Below are 15,662 nucleotides of genomic sequence, written 5' to 3' on the forward strand. Positions count from 1 at the left end.
GTTGGTCTGTTATAGACTGAATGGGTATATAGCATCTATATATGAGTTGGTCTGTTATAGACTGAATGGGTATATAGTATCTATATATGAGTTGGTCTATTATAGACCTATAGACTGAATGGGTATATAGTATGTATATATGAGTTGGTCTATTATAGACCTATAGACTGAATGGGTATATAGTATCTATATATGAGTTGGTCTGTTATAGACTGAATGGGTATATAGTATCTATATATGAGTTGGTCTGTTATAGACTGAATGGGTATATAGTATCTATATATGAGTTGGTCTATTATAGACCTATAGACTGAATGGGTATATAGTATCTATATATGAGTTGGTCTATTATAGACCTATAGACTGAATGGGTATATAGTATCTATATATGAGTTGGTCTATTATAGACCTATAGACTGAATGGGTATATAGTATCTATATATGAGTTGGTCTATTATAGACCTATAGACTGAATGGGTATATAGTATCTATATATGAGTTGGTCTGTTATAGACCTATAGACTGAATGGGTATATAGTATCTATATATGAGTTGGTCTATTATAGACTGAATGGGTATATAGTATCTATATATGAGTTGGTCTGTTATAGACTGAATGGGTATATAGTATCTATATATGAGTTGGTCTGTTATAGACCTATAGACTGAATGGGTATATAGTATCTATATATGAGTTGGTCTATTATAGACCTATAGACTGAATGGGTATATAGTATCTATATATGAGTTGGTCTGTTATAGACCTATAGACTGAATGGGTATATAGTGTCTATATATGAGTTGGTCTGTTATAGACCTATAGACTGAATGAGTATATAGTGTCTATATATGAGTTAGTCTATTATAGACCTATAGACTGAATGGGTATATAGTATCTATATATGAGTTGGTCTGTTATAGACTGAATGGGTATATAGTATCTATATATGAGTTGGTCTGTTATAGACCTATAGACTGAATGGGTATATAGTATCTATATATGAGTTGGTCTATTATAGACCTATAGACTGAATGGGTATATAGTATCTATATATGAGTTGGTCTGTTATAGACTGAATGGGTATATAGTATCTATATATGAGTTGGTCTGTTATAGACCTATAGACTGAATGGGTATATAGTGTCTATATATGAGTTAGTCTATTATAGACCTATAGACTGAATGGGTATATAGTATCTATATATGAGTTGGTCTGTTATAGACTGAATGGGTATATAGTATCTATATATGAGTTGGTCTGTTATAGACCTATAGACTGAATGGGTATATAGTATCTATATATGAGTTGGTCTATTATAGACTGAATAGGTACTGAATAGGTATATAGTATCTATATATGAGTTGGTCTGTTATAGACTGAATGGGTATATAGTATCTATATATGAGTTGGTCTATTATAGACCTATAGACTGAATGGGTATATAGTATCTATATATGAGTTGGTCTGTTATAGACCTATAGACTGAATGGGTATATAGTATCTATATATGAGTTGGTCTATTATAGACCTATAGACTGAATGGGTATATAGTATCTATATATGAGTTGGTCTATTATAGACCTATAGACTGAATGGGTATATAGTATATACAATACCATTCAACAGTTCTGACACAAACTCATTCAAGGGTTTTTCTTTATTTTTGACTATTTTCTACATAGAAGTGAAGTGAATAAATCATGTAGCAAATCAACATACATTTTATATTTGAGATTTTATAAAGGGTTCTTCCTCGAGACAGCCGATGAACCCTTAGGAACCTCTTTTCTGAAAAGAGTCTAGAACCGTACTTGAACTGATATTCTAGAACCGTACTTGAACTGATATTCTAGAACCGTACTTGAACTGATATTCTAGAACCGTACTTGAACTGATATTCTAGAACCGTAAAATGGAAGTAAAGTGCTTCAGTGAATCCAATTCGTAAAAAAAAATGGTTTAATTACAAAACACATTATTAATATTAATCATCGACAAGGGCTGATGCTATTGGTCAAGACCAGACAACGGCCTGATGCTATTGGTCAAGACCAGACAACGGCCTGATGCTATTGGTCTAGACCAGACAACGGCCTGATGCTATTGGTCAAGACCAGACAAGGCCTGATGCTATTGGTCAAGACCAGACAACGGCCTGATGCTATTGGTCAAGACCAGACAACGGCCTGATGCTATTGGTCAAGACCAGACAATCAATCAATCAATCAATCAAATGTATTTATAAAGCATGAGCAGATGTCACAAAGTGCTTATACAGAAACCCAGCCTCAAACCCCCAACACGCCTGATGTTATCAGGGTCAATTTCAATTCCAGACGATTCAAAAAGTGAATCAAACTCCGATTCAAAATTCAAAATGTTCCTAATTTAAAAGTATTGAAGAGAATTAGAATGTTTGTGTACTTCCTGAATTGACTGAAATGGCATTTGACCCCAACCCTGGATGTTATTGGTCAAGACCAGACAAGGGCTGATGTTATTGGTCAAGACCAGACAACGGCCTGATGCTATTGGTCAAGACCAAACAAGGGCTGATGTTATTGGTCAAGACCAGACAACGGCCTGATGCTATTGGTCAAGACCAAACAAGGGCTGATGTTATTGGTCAAGACCAGACAAGGGCTGATGTTATTGGTCAAGACCAAACAAGGGCTGATGTTATTGGTCTAGACCAGACAAGGGCTGATGTTATTGGTCAAGACCAAACAAGGGCTGATGTTATTGGTCAAGACCAGACAAGGGCTGATGTTATTGGTCAAGACCAAACAAGGGCTGATGTTATTGGTCAAGACCAAACGAGGGCTGATGTTATTGGTCAAGACCAGACAAGGGCTGATGTTATTGGTCAAGACCAAACGAGGGCTGATGTTATTGGTCAAGACCAAACAAGGGCTGATGTTATTGGTCAAGACCAAACAAGGGCTGATGTTATTGGTCAAGACCAAACAAGGGCTGATGTTATTGGTCAAGACCAGACAACGGCCTGATGTTATTGGTCAAGACCAGACAACGGCCTGATGTTATTGGTCAAGACCAGACAAGGGCTGATGTTATTGGTCAAGACCAGACAAGGGCTGATGTTATTGGTCAAGACCAAACAAGGGCTGATGTTATTGGTCAAGACCAAACAAGGGCTGATGTTATTGGTCAAGACCAAACAAGGGCTGATGTTATTGGTCAAGACCAAACAAGGGCTGATGTTATTGGTCAAGACTGTTCTACTCTATTTTAGTGTGTTCTTTTCCCACAAGGCATTGCACACTCAGGAGTCCAGTTCTGACCTTCATGAAGTGTGTTTAAGCGTGCATTCATATGTGCATGTGTTTGTTTGTGTGTGTGTGTGTCTGTCTGTCTGTCTGTCTGTGTGTGTGTCTGTCTGTGTGTGTGTGTCTGTCTGTCTGTGTGTGTGTCTGTCTGTGTGTGTGTGTCTGTCTGCGTGTGTGTGTGTGTCTGTCTGTGAGTATTTGCGTCCGTCCGTGTGTGCGTGACCGTCCGTGTTCGTGTGTGGGTCTGTTTACTGGTTCTTCTTGCTCATCATGTGTCTGTTGTACTGGGAGTCCGTGTGTCTGTGTGAGGGTCTGTTTACTGGTTCTTCTTGCTCATCATGTGTCTGTTGTACTGGGAGTCCGTGTGTCTGTGTGAGGGTCTGTTTACTGGTTCTTCTTGCTCATCATGTGTCTGTTGTACTGGGAGTCCGTGTGCAGTATCTTGTCCCACCAGGTAAAGGTGGAGGCGTAGTTCCCTACGAAGTTCATATGGTGGAAGTCATGGAAACGAGCTCCGGCATAGAACGGGATCAGGTGGAGAGGGTTGAGAGGGATGTCATACCCACTGGAGAGAGGAGGAGAGGGGAGGAGAGAGGGAGGAGGGAGGGAGGGAGGGAGGGAGGGGAGGGAGGAGGAGGAGAGAGGAGGAGGAGAGGAGAGAGAGGGGGGAGGGGGAGGAGAGGAGGCGGAGAGAGAGGGAGGAGAGGAGGGAGGAGAGAAGGAGGAGGAGAGAGGGGGAGGGAGAGGGAGAGGAGAGTGGAGGAGGCGGAGAGAGAGGGGAGGAGAGGAGAGAGAGAGAGAGAGAGGGGAGAGGAGGGGAGGACAGAGGGAGGGGGAGGAGAGAGGAGGAGACAGGAGAGGGGGAGAAGGAGAGGAGAGAGGGAGGAGAGGAGGGGAGGGGAGAAGGAGGGAGGGAGGGAGGGAGGGAGGAGAGAGAGAGGAGGAGGAGAGGGGGAGAGGGGGAGGAGAGGGAGAGGAGGAGGAGAGAGAAGGGAGGGAGAGCAGATAGGGAGAGGGAGGAGGAGAGAGAGAGAAGGGGAGGAGAGAGGGGGAGAGAGAGGAGAGGAGAAGAGGAGAGAGGGAGAGAGGAGGAGAGGGGGAGGACAGAGGGAGGAGAGGGAGCGGGAGGAGAGAGGAGGAGAGGAGAGAAAGAGGGAGGGAGAGGGGGGAGGAGGTAGGGGAGAAGGGAGAGAGGAGGAGAGGAGAGAGGGAGAGGGGAGGAGAGAGAGAGGAGAGAGGAGGAGGAGAGAGAGAGAGGAGGAGAGAGAGAGAGAGAGAGAGGGGGAGAGAGAGGAGAGGAGAGGAGAGGGGGAGAGGGAGAGAGGAGGAGAGGGGGGGGAGGAGGGGAGGACAAGCGGAGGAGAGGGAGGGGGAGGAGAGAGGAGAGAGGGGGAGAGGGAGAGAGGAGGAGAGGGGGAGAGGGAGAGAGAGGAGGTAGGGGGAGAGGAGGGAGGGGAGAGGAGGAGAGAGGAGAGAGGAGAAGAGGGAGGGAAGGAGGAGAGAGGAGGAGAGAGGGAGAGAGGAGGAGAGGGAGGGAAGGAGGGAGAGAGGAGGGAGGAGGAAAGGGAGGGAGGGGAGTAGAGGAGAGGAAAGGAAGAGAGGATGTTAATTTAACATTGTAATATGTATACACATAACCTACACAAATTCCCCTAAACCCCACTCCACCCGTGATGCACTGGTCATATGACAACACAGTATCTGCGTTCCTGATTCTCTACCCTTCACTCTAGTCTGGGGACCCTGGTGGTCAAGACTAGAGAACTACATGGTAGATCTGGGGACCCTGGTGGCCAGACTAGAGAACTTCATGGTAGATCTGGGACCCCTGGTGGCCAGACTAGAGAACTACATGGTAGATCAGGGGACCCCTGGTGGCCAGACTAGAGAACTACATGGTAGATCAGGGGACCCCTGGTGGCCAGACTAGAGAACTACATGGTAGATCAGGGGACCCCTGGTGGCCAGACTGGAGAACTACATGGTAGATCTGGGGACCCCTGGTGGTCAGACTAGAGAACTACATGGCCTGATCAGGGACCCCTGGTGGCCAGACCAGAGAACTACATGGTAGATCTGGGGACCCCTGGTGGTCAGACTAGAGAACTACATGGTAGATCAGGGGACCCCTGGTGGTCAAACCAGAGTATAACAGGCAGGGAGAGCTGGAGACCCCTGGTGGTCAGACCAGAGAACAACAGGCAAGGAGAGCTGCAGACCCCTGGTGGTCAGACCAGAGAACAACAGGCAGGGAGAGCTGCAGACCCCTGGTGGTCAGACCAGAGAACAACAGGCAGGGAGAGCTGAGACCCCTGGTGGTCAGACCAGAGAACAACAGGCAGGGAGAGCTGGAGACCCCTGGTGGTCAGACCAGAGAACAACAGGCAGGGAGCGCTGGAGACCCCTGGTGGTCAGATAAGCAAACAGGCAGGGAGAGCTGAAGACCCCTGGTGGTCAGACCAGAGAACAACAGGCAGGGAGAGCTGCAGACCCCTGGTGGTCAGACCAGAGAACAACAGGCAGGGAGCGCTGGAGACCCCTGGTGGTCAGACCAGAGAACAACAGGCAGGGAGAGCTGCACACCCCTGGTGGCCAGACTAGAGAACTACATGGTAGATCAGGGGACCCCTGGTGGCCAGACTAGAGAACTACATGGTAGATCAGGGGACCCCTGGTGGCCAGACTAGAGAACTACATGGTAGATCTGGGGACCCCTGGTGGTCAGACTAGAGAACTACATGGTAGATCAGGGGACCCCTGGTGGTCAGACCAGAGAACAACAGGCAGGGAGAGCTGGAGACCCCTGGTGGTCAGACCAGAGAACAACAGGCAGGGAGCGCTGGAGACCCCTGGTGGTCAGACCAGAGAACAACAGGCAGGTCAGAGACACAGACAGAGAACTGACATGGTAGATCAGGGACCCTGGCTGGCCAGACTAGAGAACTACATGGTAGATCAGGGGACCCCCAGGCCAGACTAGAGAACTACATGGTAGATCTGGGGACCCCTGGTGGGTCAGACTAGAGAACTACATGGTAAGATCAGGGACCCTGGTGGTCAAACCAGAGTATAACAGGCAGGAGAGCTGAGACCCCTGGTGGTCAGACCAGAGAACAACAGGCAAGGAGAGCTGAGACCCTGGTGGTCAGACCAGAGAACAACAGGCAGGAGAGCTGCAGACCCCTGGTGGTCAGACCAGAGAACAACAGGCAGGGAGAGCTGGAGACCCTGGTGGTCAGACCAGAGAACAACAGGCAGGGAGAGCTGGAGACCCTGGTGGTCAGACCAGAGAACAACAGGCAGGGAGCGCTGAGACCCCTGGTGGTCAGATAAGCAAACAGGCAGGGAGAGCTGAAGACCCTGGTGGTCAGACCAGAGAACAACAGGCAGGAGAGCTGCAGACACGGCCTGATGGTCAGACCAGAGAACAACAGGCAGGAGCGCTGAGACCCCTGGTGGTCAGACCAGAGAACAACAGGCAGGGAGAGCTGCACACCCCTGGTGGCCAGACTAGAGAACTACATGGTAGATCAGGGGACCCCTGGTGGCCAGACTAGAGAACTACATGGTAGATCAGGGGACCCCTGGTGGCCAGACTAGAGAACTACATGGTAGATCTGGGGACCCCTGGTGGTCAGACTAGAGAACTACATGGTAGATCAGGGGACCCCTGGTGGTCAGACCAGAGAACAACAGGCAGGGAGAGCTGGAGACCCCTGGTGGTCAGACCAGAGAACAACAGGCAGGGAGCGCTGGAGACCCCTGGTGGTCAGACCAGAGAACAACAGGCAGGGAGAGCTGCACACCCCTGGTGGCCAGACTAGAGAACTACATGGTAGATCAGGGGACCCCTGGTGGCCAGACTAGAGAACTACATGGTAGATCAGGGGACCCCTGGTGGCCAGACTAGAGAACTACATGGTAGATCTGGGGACCCCTGGTGGTCAGACTAGAGAACTACATGGTAGATCAGGGGACCCCTGGTGGTCAAACCAGAGTATAACAGGCAGGGAGAGCTGGAGACCCCTGGTGGTCAGACCAGAGAACAACAGGCAAGGAGAGCTGCAGACCCCTGGTGGTCAGACCAGAGAACAACAGGCAGGGAGAGCTGCAGACCCCTGGTGGTCAGACCAGAGAACAACAGGCAGGGAGAGCTGGAGACCCCTGGTGGTCAGACCAGAGAACAACAGGCAGGAGAGCTGAGACCCCTGGTGGTCAGACCAGAGAACAACAGGCAGGAGCGCTGAGACCCCTGGTGGTCAGATAAGCAAACAGGCAGGAGAGCTGAAGACCCCTTGGTCAGACCAGAGAACAACAGGCAGGGAGCGCTGGAGACCCCCTGGGCTGGTTATTGACCAGAGAACAACAGGCAGGAGAGCTGCAGACCCTGGTGGCCAGACTAGAGAACTACATGGTAGATCAGGGGACCCTGGTCAAGACTAGAGAACTACATGGCTAGATCAGGGGACCCCTGGTGGCAAGACTAGAGAACTACATGGTAGATCTGGGGATGGTGGTCAAGACTAGAGAATTGCATGGTAGATCAGTTAGAGCTGCCTGGTGGTCAAACCAGACAGGCAGGAGAGCTGAGAGACCAGAGAACAGCAGGGGAGAGCTGAGTTGGTGGTCAGACCAGAGAACAACAGGCAAGAGAGCTGCAGACTGACTGGTGGTCAGACCAGAGAACAACAGGCAGGAGAGAGCTGCAGACCCCTGGTGGTCAGACCAGAGAACAACAGGCAGGGGAGTTAGCTGACCAGAGACCCTGGTGGTCAGACCAGAGAACAACAGGCAGGGAGAGCTGAGACCCCTGGACCCTGGTCAGACCAGAGAACAACAGGCAGGGAGAGCTGAGACCCTGGTGGTCAGATAGAGCAAACAGGCAGGGAGAGCTGAAGACCCCTGGTGGTCAGACCAGAGAACAACAGGCAGGGAGAGCTGTGACCCCTGGTGGTCAGACCAGAGAACAACAGGCAGGGGAGCTGGAGACCCCTGGTGGTCAGACCAGAGAACAACAGGCAGGGAGAGCTGAGCCCCTGGTGGTCAGACCAGAGAACAACAGGCAGGAGAGCTGGTGACCGTCAGACCAGAGAACAACAGGCAGGGAGAGCTGAGACCCCTGGTGGTCAGACCAGAGAACAACAGGCAGGAGAGCTGGAGACCCTGGTGGTCAGACCAGAGAACAACAGGCAGGGAGAGCTGGTGGTCAGGACCCCTGGTGGTCAGACCAGAGAACAACAGGCAGGAGAGCTGAGACCCCTGGTGGTCAGACAGAGAACAACAGGCAGGGAGAGCTGGAGACCCCTGGAAGTCAGACCAGAGAACAACAGGCAGGGGAGAGCTGAGACCCCTGGTGGTCAGACCCAGAGAACAACAGGCAGGGAGAGCTGGAGACCCTGGTGGTCAGACCAGAGAACAACAGGCAGGAGAGCTGGAGACTGGTGGTCAGACCCCAGGCAGGGAGAGCTGGAGACCCTGGTGGTCAGAGAACAACAGGCAGGGAGAGCCCCTGGAGACCAGAGAACAACAGGCAGGGAGAGCTGGAGACCCTGGTGGTTCACCAGAGAACAACAGGCAGGGAGAGCTGGAGACCCCTGGTGGTCAGACCAGAGAACAACAGGCAGGGAGAGCTGGAGACCCTGGTGGTCAGACCAGAGAACAACAGGCAGGGGAGAGCTGGAGACTGGAGACAAACAGGCAGGGAGAGCTGGGGTCAGACCAGAGAGAACAGGCAGGGAGAGCTGAGAGGACCCCAGGCAGGAGAGCTGGAGAGGTGGTCAGACCAGAGAACAACAGGCAGGGAGAGCTGGGACCCCTGGTGGTCAGACCAGAGAACAACAGGCAGGGGAGAGGTGGAGACCCCAGGCAGGAAATGGGGTCAGACCAGAGAACAACAGGCAGGGAGAGCTGGAGACCCTGGTGGTCAGACCAGAGAACAACAGGCAGGGAGAGCTGGAGACCCCTGGAAGTCAGACCAGGGAGAACTGGAACAGGCAGGGAGAGCTGAGACCCCTGGTGGTCAGACCAGAGAACAACAGGCAGGGAGAGCTGGAGACCCCTGGTGGTCAGACCAGAGAACAACAGGCAGGGAGAGCTGGAGACCCCTGGTGGTCAGACCAGAGAACAACAGGCAGGGAGAGCTGGAGACCCCTGGTGGTCAGACCAGAGAACAACAGGCAGGGAGAGCTGGAGACCCCTGGTGGCCAGACCAGAGAACAACAGGCAGGGAGAGCTGGAGACCCCTGGTGGTCAGACCAGAGAACAACAGGCAGGGAGAGCTGGAGACTGGGACCAGAGAACAACAGGCAGGAGAGCTGGAGACCCAGGAGAGCTGGTGGTCAGACCAGAGAACAACAGGCAGGGAGAGCTGGAGACCCCTGGTGGTCAGACCAGAGAACAACAGGCAGGGAGAGCTGCAGACCCCTGGTGGTCAGACCAGAGAACAACAGGCAGGGAGAGCTGGAGACCCCTGGTGGTCAGACCAGAGAACAACAGGCAGGGAGAGCTGGAGACCCCTGGTGGTCAGACCAGAGAACAACAGGCAGGGAGAGCTGGAGACCCCTGGTGGTCAGACCAGAGAACAACAGGCAGGGAGAGCTGCAGACTCCTGGTGATGGTGAGATATGCATTTTACCCTCCACAAACCTCTGCCTCACTCAATAGTCTCTAGGAGAGTTTACATTTACCCTCCACTACACCTCTGCCTCCTCAATAGTCTCTAGGAGTGTTTACATTTACCCTCCAACACCTCTGCCTCCTCAATAGTCTCTAGGAGTGTTTACATTTACCCTCCACTACCTCTGCCTCCTCAATAGTCTCTAGGAGTGTTTACATTTACCCTCCACTACACCTCTGCCTCCTCAATAGTCTCTAGGAGTGTTTACATTTACCCTCCACTACACCTCTGCCTCCTCAATAGTCTCTAGGAGTGTTTACATTTACCCTCCACTACACCTCTGCCTCCTCAATAGTCTCTAGGAGTGTTTACATTTACCCTCCACTACACCTCTGCCTCCTCAATAGTCTCTAGGAGTGTTTACATTTACCCTCCACTACACCTCTGCCTCCCTCAATAGTCTCTAGGAGTGTTTACATTTACCCTCCACTACACCTCTGCCTCCTCAATAGTCTCTAGGAGTGTTTACATTTACCCTCCACTACACCTCTGCCTCCTCAATAGTCTCTAGGAGTGTTTACATTTACCCTCCACTTCTGCCTCCTCAATAGTCTCTAGGAGTGTTTACATTTACCCTCCACTACACCTCTGCCTCCTCAATAGTCTCTAGGAGTGTTTACATTTACCCTCCACTACACCTCTGCCTCCTCAATAGTCTCTAGGAGTGTTTACATTTACCCTCCACTACACCTCTGCCTCCTCAATAGTCTCTAGGAGTGTTTTACATTTACCCTCCACTACACCTCTGCCTCCTCAATAGTCTCTAGGAGTGTTTACATTTACCCTCCACTACACCTCTGCCTCCTCAATAGTCTCTAGGAGTGTTTACATTTACCCTCCACTACACCTCTGCCTCCTCAATAGTCTCTAGGAGTGTTTACATTTACCCTCCACTACACCTCTGCCTCCTCAATAGTCTCTAGGAGTGTTTACATTTACCCTCCACTACACCTCTGCCTCCTCAATAGTCTCTAGGAGTGTTTACATTTACCCTCCACTACACCTCTGCCTCCTCAATAGTCTCTAGGAGTGTTTACATTTACCCTCCACTACACCTCTGCCTCCTCAATAGTCTCTAGGAGTGTTTACATTTACCCTCCACTACCCTCTGCCTCCTCAATAGTCTCTAGGAGTGTTTACATTTACCCTCCACTACACCTCTGCCTCCTCAATAGTCTCTAGGAGTGTTTACATTTACCCTCCACTACACTCTGCCTCTCCCTCAATAGTCTCTAGGAGTGTTTACATTTTACCCTCACTACACCTCTGCCTCCTCAATAGTCTCTAGGAGTGTGTGTGTGTGTGTGTGTACCTGTGTATCGTCGATGGTCTCCAGCAGGCGGAAAGCACCCAGGCCATAGCATTGGTTACAGAACACCATGATGCCGATGGGAACCCAGAGATCACTGTCTCAGCTGGGTGGGCGTACTCTGCCTGCATGCCAAATGGAGCCTACAGACACAGAGGGGGAGAGACAAGGGGAGAGAGAGAGACAGACACAGAGGAGGGGGGGAGAGAGAGAGACAGACACAGAGAGGAGAGAGAGACAGAGAGAGAGGGGGACAGGGGGAGACAGAGACAGAGAGAGGGGAGAGAGACAGAGACAGAGAGAGGGGGAGAGAGAGAGAGCGAGAGAGAGGGGAGAGAGACAGAGACAGAGAGAGGAGGGAGAGAGACAGAGACAGAGAGAGAGGGGGAGAGAGACAGGAACAGAGAGAGGAGAGAGACAGAGACAGAGAGAGGGGAGAGAGACAGAGACAGAGAGAGGGGGAGACAGGAGACAGAGAGAGGGAGGAGAGAGACAGAGACAGAGAGAGGGAGAGAGACAGAGACAGAGAGGGGGGAGAGACAGAGACAGAGAGAGGGGGAGAGACAGAGACAGAGAGAGGGGGAGAGAGACAGACACAGAGAGAGGAGAGAGAGACAGAGAGAGGGGGAGAGAGCGAGAGAGAGAGACAGACACACAGAGAGGAGAGAGAGACAGAGAGGGGGAGACAAAGAGACAGAGACAGAGAGGGGGAGACAGAGACAGAGAGAGAGACAGACAGACAAAGAAATCAGTTATAGCAAGTTTATTTGACATTTTAGTCCATTAGCAGACACTCTCATCCAGAGCAATGAGGGTTAAATGCCTTGCTCAAGAACATCGGGCATTTGTGTGTATTCGTGCCTGTGCCTGTGTGTGTTTGTGTGTACTCACAGTGAACTCGTGGTGCACTTTGTGGATGTGCTTGTAGATACTGCGGTGATGTAGCAGGCGATGGAGGAAATAGTGCCAGGTGTCCTCTATCACAGCACAGCCTAGACACTGGGCTAACAGGTAGGGCCTGGGGGGGAGAGATAGACAGAACAGCCTAGACACTGAGTTAACAGGTAGGGCCTGGGGAGGAGAGATAGACAGAACAGCCTAGACACTGAGTTAACAGGTAGGGCCTGGGGAGGAGAGATAGACAGAACAGCCTAGACACTGAGTTAACAGAGTAGGGCAGGCAGGGCCTGGGGGAGAGATAGACAGAACAGCCTAGACACTGAGTTAACAGGTAGGGCCTGGGAGAGAAACAGAACAGCCTAGACACTGAGAACAGGTAAACAGAGGAGATAAAAAACAGCCTAGACACTGAGTTAACAGGTAGGGCCTGGGAGGGAGAGAGAAACAGAAAGACAGAACAGCCCTAGACACTGAGTTAACAGGTAAGGCCTGGGGAGGGAGAGAGAAAACAGAACAGGAACCCCTAGACACTGAGTTAACAGGTAGGCCTGGGGAGGGAGAGAAAGACAGAACAGCCTAGACACTGAGTTAACAGGTAGGGCCTGGGGAGGGAGAGATAGACAGAACAGCCTAGACACTGAGCTAACAGGTAGGGCCTGGGGAGGGGAGAGATAGACAGAACAGCCTAGGACACTGAGTTAACAGGTAGGGCCTGGGGAGGAGAGATAGACAGAACAGCCTAGACACTGAGCTAACAGGTAGGGCCTGGGGAGGGAGAGATAGACAGAACAGCCTAGACACTGAGCTAACAGGTAGGGCCTGGGGAGGGAGAGATAGACAGAACAGCCTAGACACTGAGTTAACAGGTAGGGCCTGGGGAGGGAGAGATAGACAGAACAGCCTAGACACTGAGTTAACAGGTAGGGCCTGGGGAGGAGAGATAGACAGAACAGCCTAGACACTGAGTTAACAGGTAGGGCCTGGGGAGGGGAGAGATAGACAGAACAGCCTAGACCTGGGGAGGGAGAGATAGACAGAACAGCCTAGAGTTAACAGGTAGGGCCTGGGAGGGAGAGATAGACAGAAACAGCCTAGACACTGAGTTAACAGGGTAGGGCCTGGGGAGGAGAGAGACAGAACAGCCTAGACACTGAGCTAACAGGTAGGGCCTGGGGAGGGAGATAGACAGAACAGCCTAGACACTGAGCTAACAGGTAGGGCCTGGGGAGGGAGAGATAGACAGAACAGCCTAGACACAGTTAACAGGTAGGGCCTGGGGAGGGAGAGATAGACAGAACAGCCTAGACACTGAGCTAACAGGTAGGGCCTGGGAGGAGATAGACAGAACAGCCTAGACACTGAGTTAACAGGTAGGGCCTGGGGAGGAGAGATAGACAGAACAGCCTAGACACTGAGTTAACAGGTAGGGCCTGGGGAAAGAGAGATAAAACAGAACAGCCTGACACTGAGCTAACAGGTAGGGGGCCTGGGGAGGGAGAAAGACAGAACAGCCTAGACACTGAGTTAACAGGTAAGGCCTGGGAGGAGAGATAGACAGAACAGCCTAGACACTGAGTTAACAGGTAGGGCCTGGGGAGGGAGAGAGATAGACAGAACAGCCTAGACACTGAGTTAACAGGTAGGGCCGGGAGGGAGAGAGAGACAGAACAGCCTAGACACTGAGTTAACAGGTAGGGCCTGGGGAGGAGAGAGAGACAGAACAGCCTAGACACTGAGTTAACAGGTAGGGCCTGGGGAGGGAGAGATAGACAGAACAGCCTAGACACTGAGTTAACAGGTAGGGCCTGGGGAGGGAGAGATAGACAGAACAGCCTAGACACTGAGTTAACAGAACAGCCTGTAGGGCCTGGGGAGGAGAGATAGACAGAACAGCCTAGACACTGAGTTAACAGGTAGGGCCTGGGGAGGAGAGAGAAACAGAACAGCCTAGACACTGAGTTAACAGGTAGGGCCTGGGGAGGAGAGAAAACAGAACAGCCTAGACACTGAGTTAACAGGTAAGGCCTGGGGAGGGAGAGAGAGACAGAACAGCCTAGACACTGGGAGTTTGTGTGCCTAGAGTAAGGTCTGGGGAGGGAGAGAAAGACAGAACATGCTGACCACTGGGCGGGGAAGTAATCATGGCAGGCCCAGTGGGAGGGAGAGAGAGACAGAACAGCCTAGACACTGAGTTAACAGGTAGAGCCTGGGAGTTGGAGAGATAGACAGAACAGCCTAGACACTGAGTTAACAGGTAGGGCTGGGGAGGGAGAGATAGACTTGTGTGCCTACTGTCTGTGTGTGTGTGTCTGGGTGGTACCATCATGGCATGCTATCCCAGTGTAAATGAGGAGGAGGTTGTGTGTGTTGGTGCTGGGTCGGCCATCATGGCATGCTGTCCCAGTCGTGGGGAGGTTGTGTGTGTGTGTGTGTGTGTGTTGGGTCAGACATCGTGGCATGCTGTCCCTAGCCGTGGGAGGTTGTGTGTGTGTGTTGGCCCATTCATCGTGGTGCATGCTGTCCCAGTCGTAGGGGAGGTTGTGTGTGTGTTGGGTCGTACCATCGTGGGCATGCTGTCCCAGTCGTAGGGAGGTTGTGTGTGTGTTGGGTCAGACATCGTGGCATGCTGTCCCAGTCAGAGGTTGTGTGTGTGTGTGTGTTGGGTCGTACCATCGTGGCATGCTGTCCCAGTCGGGGGGAGGTTGTGTGTGTGCTGGGTCGTACCATCGTGCCTGTCCCAGTCTGTGTCCCATCGTCATGTCCCAGCCGGGGAGGTTGTGTGTGTGTGTGTGGGTCGTACACCATGTCGTGGCATGCTGTCCCAGTCGTGGGGAGGTTGTGTGTGTGGGGTTCAGACCATCGTGGCATGCTGTCCTTAGCCGTCCCAGTCCCAGTCAGGGGAGGTGCTGGGTCGTGTGCCATGCTGTCCCCAGTCAGAGGGGAGGCTGTGTGTGTGCTGGGTCGTGCCATCGTGGCATGCTGTCCCAGTCAGTGGGGAGGTTGTGTGTGTGTGGGTTCGTGTGGCATGCTGTCCCAGTCGAGGGGAGGTTGTGTAAAAAGGGGTCGCACCATCGTGGCATGCTGTCCCAAGTCGTAGGGGAGGTGTGTGTGTGTGTTGGGTCGTACTATCGTGGCATGCTGTCCCAGTCGTGGGGAGGTTGTGTGTGTGTGTTGGGTCGTACCCGCAGTGGCATGCTGTCCCAGGGAGGTCGGGTCGTACCATCGGGGAGGTCCCAGTCGTAGGGGAGGTTGTGTGTGTTGGGTCGTACCATCGTGGCCCATGCTGTGCATCGCACATGTCCCAGTCAGAGGGGAGGTTGTGTGTTGGGTCGTACTGTGGTGTCGTGCACTTATTTCGTGGCATGCTGTCCCAGCTCTAGGGAGGTTGGGTGTGCTGGGTCGCACCACCGTGGGGCATGTCCCAGCTTGTAGGGGAGGTTGTGTGTGTGTTGTCGCATCATTGTGGCATGCTGTCCCAGTCGTGGGGT

The 15,662-nt window shown here is 51.7% G+C and overlaps 1 pseudogene; it reads right to left on the bottom strand.

Moving 5' to 3' along the window:
* Positions 1 to 1,641: 1,641 nt before the first annotated feature.
* Positions 1,642 to 15,446, bottom strand: LOC135567226 (methylsterol monooxygenase 1-like; annotated as a pseudogene).
* Between the last annotated feature and the right edge of the window lie 216 nt (positions 15,447 to 15,662).

This window comes from Oncorhynchus nerka, unplaced genomic scaffold (assembly GCF_034236695.1).
Source record: "Oncorhynchus nerka isolate Pitt River unplaced genomic scaffold, Oner_Uvic_2.0 unplaced_scaffold_2343, whole genome shotgun sequence".
Taxonomy (NCBI): Eukaryota; Metazoa; Chordata; class Actinopteri; order Salmoniformes; family Salmonidae; genus Oncorhynchus; species Oncorhynchus nerka.